Source organism: Cyanistes caeruleus, chromosome 6, assembly GCF_971803275.1.
Source record: "Cyanistes caeruleus chromosome 6, bCyaCae1.hap1.1, whole genome shotgun sequence".
NCBI classification, from domain to species: domain Eukaryota; kingdom Metazoa; phylum Chordata; class Aves; order Passeriformes; family Paridae; genus Cyanistes; species Cyanistes caeruleus.
The window spans coordinates 36,693,096-36,699,580 of NC_141706.1; the positions used below are offsets into that span (position 1 = coordinate 36,693,096).

Below are 6,485 nucleotides of genomic sequence, written 5' to 3' on the forward strand. Positions count from 1 at the left end.
TGTGTTTAATTGTTTTTCTCCTGATTTATTATTCCAAGCCCATGCTAGGCAGTCTGTTTATTTATAATTTGGATTATTTTAAAATGGATACAGAGCTCTAGGTCAGTGTTTAAAAATTAACTAATAAAATACACAAGTGAGGCCCAATGGTCAACAGAAGATTACACATCCTCTAGGATTCAAATGCTACTCCAAATAAACCGCTGGGGAATACAAGCCCCAGGCCCCAAAAGCATGGAAAATTCACTAATCTGGACTGAAGCGGGCTAGTATAGAACATATATATGGGAAACCTTCAGGGAAAACGCCAGGCCACTCTTCTTACAATGGAGCCAGCAGGTGTTAGTATGAGTCTTTGGGAGGAGTGACAGTGATGGTGTGCTATGGCAGAGAAATGCTGGGCTCTGCCCAGCCCAGGTGCCCACTTCCCAAGAGCTGATCCTCTCACTTCTGGGCAGTTTGGGAGAATGCAGTTCAAAGGAGAATAACACGACCCTCACAACACATATCAGAAGACCAGGCATCCTGAACTTCTACTGTGTCTTCCTCCTTCCACCACGGAGGCTGCCGGTTCCCAGTGGAAAGGAAAATCCGGGGAAGGCAATGTGTGTTGTTCTGCACAGAGACACGAACCCACCCGTCACCTCCCCCTGCTCTGGCACTACCCCACCTGTGCTACCCTGATGGTTGTATCCCTCTCTCCACACTCCATTGCAAAACTTCCCCAGTGAGCAAACAAAGGCTATCAGGCGCTGTGTGTGTTTGGAGAGGCAGCGTTGGAGGACGGCAGCTCCTGGCCGGGGGTGTGCAGTGCAAACAGCCCCGCTGGCAGCAGGCAGAAGGGGCGGGTGCCATGCTGCAGCCTGGCCCCGCGCGAGTGGCACGGCGGGGACAGGGGCCATCGCAGCCCCAAAGGGTGGCCAGCTGGCCACGGACAGCACCATCACCCCCACGGCAAACACTGTTCCCCACGGCTGGTGCCATCTGAGGTCCCTTGTCCCTGCACAAAGTGTGCAGCATGCTGAGGGGTGGCCTGAGGCAGCAGGGAGGAAGCAGTGCCCTTGTTGGTGCCCAGAGAGGCCTCGTGGCAAGGCCCAAGGGAGAAGCACATGGTCTGTGGGCTCTCCTACCCTAAACCTGACAACTGGGCACATTTAGTTGGTCTGCACGAAGGTGTGAAGCAGTGGCACGGGGCAGCCAGAGCGGTGTGTCCTGCTCATCCCCCTGCAGAGGTGGGGGCACGTCCACCGCAGACAAGAAACCTGGAGATGCAGGAAGGAAATCCACCTGCTCTGTCAGTCATGGCCTGGGCTGCTGCTCGAGACACACAGGTCTTTCTTCCACAGGGGTGCAAAAACCTGGGAGCAAAACCTTCCCAGGGCCGGCTGTACCGTGTGGAGATGCTGATGCTGGACACAGAAACCAGCACCGCTCCCACTGCCAGCACAAGGGTGATTCAGCTGTTGCCCCAATGAAAACAAGATCAGGCTTTTTAGTGCGGTGTTAACAGCTATGTTAAAATCCTCACACTTTCCAACAAAAGAAAGGCCCTCAGAGAAACCGAAACAAACACTCACACAAGCAACACTGGAAGTTGGCTTGAGTTACAAACACAGGAAATTAAATACAAAACCATGTTACAATAGCGTTGAGGATCTGACTTGAGGCAGGCTAGGAGCATGCACTGTTCAGATGGCCGTATTTTTCCCTACCCCCACTCCCGGGGGGATTGTCACTATAAATACACACACGCATGTAAGTAGTTGTATGTTTGTATATACACACACATGCATGCACAATTCCTACCACATTGAATAAGCCAGGGAATTAAAGGAATACAGTAGCCTTTCCCTGGACTGACTTGGCCCAGTATACAAGTACATGAAGGTGTTTTAGCCAGGACTGCAAATATCATATATTATGGGGAGAAAGTTTGTTTGGCTTTCTTTTCTTCATTCCCAAGCAGAGATTCTTGCAAAGATTCGGTTCACAGCACAATTTCACAACAAACGAAGGTCCAACTGAGAACAGTGTGAAGGTGAGAGCAAGGGCAAGAAGACAGGAGTTCCCTAAACAGGTTTTATTGCTGAAGAAAACATCATATTTAATCATCAGTTTCAACTGGGTTAGCAGAAGACACGTGTATTCCAAGAGAAATTCACACCAAGGGTTATGCAAGTACAGCAGGATTACCTGAAAAAAATACTCTCCTGACTGACAAAGCTTTAATGGGCTTTTGTAGCCCGTTGGTAGCCCCTCGGTATGACAGCCAGCGTGGTGCCATCAGGTCCCACTGCATGTCCTCAGCAGAAGGCTTTTCTCACCTGCAGTGCAGCCCCACGCTGCTGGAGGCCGGGGGAAAGGGGAGGGTGGCCTCAGGTTAACTAACATGTCTTGACTTGTCCCTTTCTGTAGGCAAAGCCCTTTCCCTTTGCTGCAAATCCCTATCTCGTGGCCTCAGTCCTAGGGTACATGCTTGTTTTTCTGCTTTTATCTTCAAAACACTCACAAATGTATTTCAAATGAGAACTCTATTATGTTTTCCTTTCCTTTATTACACTTTGCTACAGTTTGTCAATACTGGCTACCGGTGTTATTTGAGGCCACACTTGAAAAAAAAAAAAGGTCCTTCCCGAGCTCTGCACATTTATCTGAAGTTCTGCATAAGGTCACATGTCTCCTCCAGCAGAAGGTCTTGCAAAGTTAAACAAAGTCCCCTCGCTTGCTCTGTCTGAGTAAATACAGACCATATTGGAGTAAATAAACAGCCAGGCAGTGTCCCAGACAATGGGCCTTGGCGATGAATTAATAAACTCTGCCTCTCGCATTAGTAGAGTGTGACTGGAACTGGCAGGAGGCCCTGGCGGGACTCCAGAAACGATTATTACTAGACAGAGCCAAAGGAGACTTGGCACAGCGCGGAGCCCACAGCTGGAGATTAGGTAACAGAGCCCGCCCGCTCGCCGCGCTGCCAGGGCGTTGGTTACCCTGCCTGAGGAGAGGGTCAGGGCTCTGTTTTCCTAGCTCCGATTCATGTCGGGTGCCTATCTCTGAAACTCACGCTGCTCCGATCTGTAATCCATAGGTTTGTTCGGCAGGGTCAAACTGCCATCCCAAACCCTGGCAGTGACCAAAATGCCTGTCTGGTAAAACTACGGAGGATGAGCCTGCGCCATCCCTGTCCTGCGCAGCACCCAGAGAGTTTGGTACCGTGGGGAAACCAGGCTGGGTGGTACTGCACAGGCAACACAGCGGGGCAGAGCTGTTCTGGGTGAGGAAGCGAGAACTGCTCCTGTGAAGAGAAGCCGTATCTGAGCTTGTCTTCTGAACTGGGGGTTGAATCCAGAGGCAGGAGGTCTGCTGAGGATGTAAAGTCCTCCTAATGGCTTGCTCTGGGGGCTGGCTGAAACCCACGGGGAGCCACTACTCTTCCTGAGCTAGACAGAATTGTCACCCAGACACACTGATGAAGGAGGGGAAAATAGGAAGGGACCATGGGCAAATGGTAAGCCAACCCCTCTGTTCCCACCTCCAAAGAAAAGGTGTCTGTGTTGTTTCGTGTTGCAGCTCCTGAGCTCTCTCCCAAACCGAAAGAACCATTGCCTTGGAGCTTGGAAGCCCAGCAGCCATGCTGGATGAGCACTGCAGCAGCCTCAGGTAGCAGGTTTATCGTCCGGGCTACCTCCAGCATGGCTGCCCTGCTGACACAGCTCTTCTGCTTCCAAGAGCTGAGCTGCTTTCTGCACCCAGTGTTCTGGTTTATTTAGACCTGTTTCTTGGATCTCTGACATGGGGCTGCTCATTGCCATGCACAGACATGCCTGTGTTTGCAACTCACATCCCCACCATCAGCTATAAACCTGTTAGCAATATATCAGGTAGGCTTAGCACTTGTGTGCTAGAATATAGGTGGAGGGAGAAGTGATGCCTGCTCCTGCTGTGAAGCATTTTGAGAAGTATGAATGCAAAACTCAAGCTTTTTCAGTGCCTGCTCAGGAGAGGCTGTATGCAAAACCACATTCTTCTCATTCATGCATCCATCGTGAGAAGATGGTGGTCTGAACTCCATCCCCCCACACTATTCTGATGACCCTAATTTCAGGAACATCTCTTTTTGGTGCCCATGTCTTTTACATCTCAATGACCGCAGCTCTGAAAATGAGAAAGTAAAAAAACAGCTTTTCTGAGAGCCATTAGCATGAATAGAACTACCTGGACTACCTCGAAAATACACTTTGCCAAATGTAAGGTGGTAAGAAAAGTTACCAAAATGAAGAGAATGAAGCCTTTTATTTCACATATATGCTATAGTAAATGGCATTTTCTTATCCTCATTTACTGCTGAATCTCCAACCTGTCCTGGACTGAATGCCCCCAGAGAAGAACAATAATAGTTTCCAGCTCTGAATACTGCCTTTTGTCATCAGGTTTGAAAGCCCTGCACAAAGGAGAGGAATCTAATTTTCTGTGTTTTTCCACAGGGAGAAAAGGGGTCACGCAGGCAGAGCCGGAGCACCGCTCCTCTCAATGCCAGCCCGCTGTTGTGCCTCCTTCCCAGGACATGACCATGCCCTCGCCTGCCACCCCGCTCCACAGCCTGAAATGCTGAAATGCTGAAATGCTGAAATGCTGAAATGCTGAAGCCACTTGCGCTGGCTTGTCCAGTAAACATTTGTTATCTACGCGGGAGACTGCAAATGCTCCTGGTGCGAGCACTAGCTGGTGGCTGAATCAAACGGAGGAGCTTCCAGTGAATGCTGACCAGGGCTAATGGAAAACTGACTCCCCAGCCCTTCGCTCACTCTCCAAGCTCCTCCTCCCCCAGCAAGCACAAGTGGGTTTTTTCTTTCATAACAAAACTTGAAGCGAAGAATTGCTTTCCATTACCCAAAGTGCAGATCTTGTCCTTCTCCTTAAATCACCTTCAGCTTGATGAGGGTGGGCACTCCTCGCTGGTGCCTCTAAACATCGCCTGGAGAGAAAACCTCTGCGGAAAGTGAAATTCAGAAGAGCTAATAAAACATTTTCTGAAGAGTTTGAATCTCTCATTCCAAAGAAAACAAAAAGGTCGGCTGACCTTTCAACCTGACCCTTTTCTTTTTTTTTTTTCTAAGGCATTAAGAAAAACATTCTGCAAACAATGAGTGCTCGTGGTAATTGTCCCTCCCCTGTGCCCCAGTTCTTGCCAAAAGCAACATTTCAATGGCTATGGGGGGTGGAGGTTGAAAGCAAATGAGTGAGCAAGCAAATGCTGGCTTTCACACATCAGTGGCTGGCTACGCCCTGACCACATCCAAGGAGGTTCAAGGTGAGGGAGTCAAGCTCTCAGGCTGCTCCTCACTGAGTTTTACAGTCGCAGTGTCTGAAATATTACGGTTCAAGTATGGAAATCTGTGTCGGAAGCATTCAGAAAGTCCAGTCAAAGGGTAAGAAAAAGGGTCATACAGCCTTAAAGTGAAGTATAATTTAGATCAACATCTCTTCCATCGGCTGTTGAATTCCACCTTCGTGTCACGTGCTACATCTACTCATTTCTCAGCCAGTCCTTCTAGTGTTAGGGAGAGGCCTGTGTGAAAATAATTTCATGTCAGGAAAAAAAAGTGTGTTTTTTATATGAGAAAAGCCTTCTTGTACCATTTATCTCCATTGTTTTCCAGCGCTAGGACCTGCAGTGGATCCTGCTGTGACATGTTTCCAGCTGCAAAAAGAATCAAAAGATTTAGGGTTGAGTTCCCTCCTGATTCTGGAACATGTTCCACTGTGCAATCTTTTGTAATATCTCTCTGCAATAAAAGCACTAATGCTCTCCAAGAGGCCTCCCCCCTTTCACTTTCCTCATAAGAGGTGATGACAAGCTCCCAGCCCAATTGTCTGCACACATCCTTAACTGCGTGAGCCAGAGATTTAGCTACCTTTCCTGGTTCTGACACTAACCTGTACAGTGGTCCAGGGCAAACCATTTAATCTTTACCCCACTCGGGGAAAATGTCCATAGAAATCCCTTCTTGCTCGTGCTGGAGCAGAAGCGTTAGCACTGCTGGGAGGTGGCTGTAAACAGAAGGGCTTTCAGCTGCCTTTGGGACTCGGCTGCCAGGAAAGGAGACCTGCCTATGCCAGGGCTCATCTTGCTAATTCTGAAGCAGCTGAATCCATTCTGTTAAAGCACACTGGTAGTGTCAAGGTCCTGCCTTTGAACGTGTTTCTCCAGCTGTAAAATGAGGATAGAAACACTGAGCGAGCTCTGTAAAGGTCTGCTGAGATTTAAGCTATGTTGGCATTCTCCTCCTCAGTGTTAGTGGAACTGGCAAACACTAGGAGAGAGCAGGACGGTTTCTACTTTCCTTTGAATCGTACTGCAAATCTCCACAGCCCTGAGAACAGACCTTGTAATTCCCAGCAAGCACACGAGTGCGTTTAGGCGCTGGTGTGGGAGGAAAGAAGAGGTCGGGGGGTGGTGGTAAGGTGGGGGTTAGGGCTGTGTGTGT

At 49.1% G+C, this 6,485-nt stretch overlaps 1 long non-coding RNA gene across 1 annotated transcript; it reads right to left on the reverse strand.

Moving 5' to 3' along the window:
- Positions 1–1,483: 1,483 nt before the first annotated feature.
- Positions 1,484–6,164, reverse strand: LOC147652602 (uncharacterized). The gene is made up of 3 exons (XR_015287911.1): positions 5,935–6,164; positions 5,635–5,698; positions 1,484–4,987 (listed from the first exon to the last, which is right to left on the reverse strand). It is a non-coding gene; the product is annotated as an uncharacterized LOC147652602 (long non-coding RNA).
- Between the last annotated feature and the right edge of the window lie 321 nt (positions 6,165–6,485).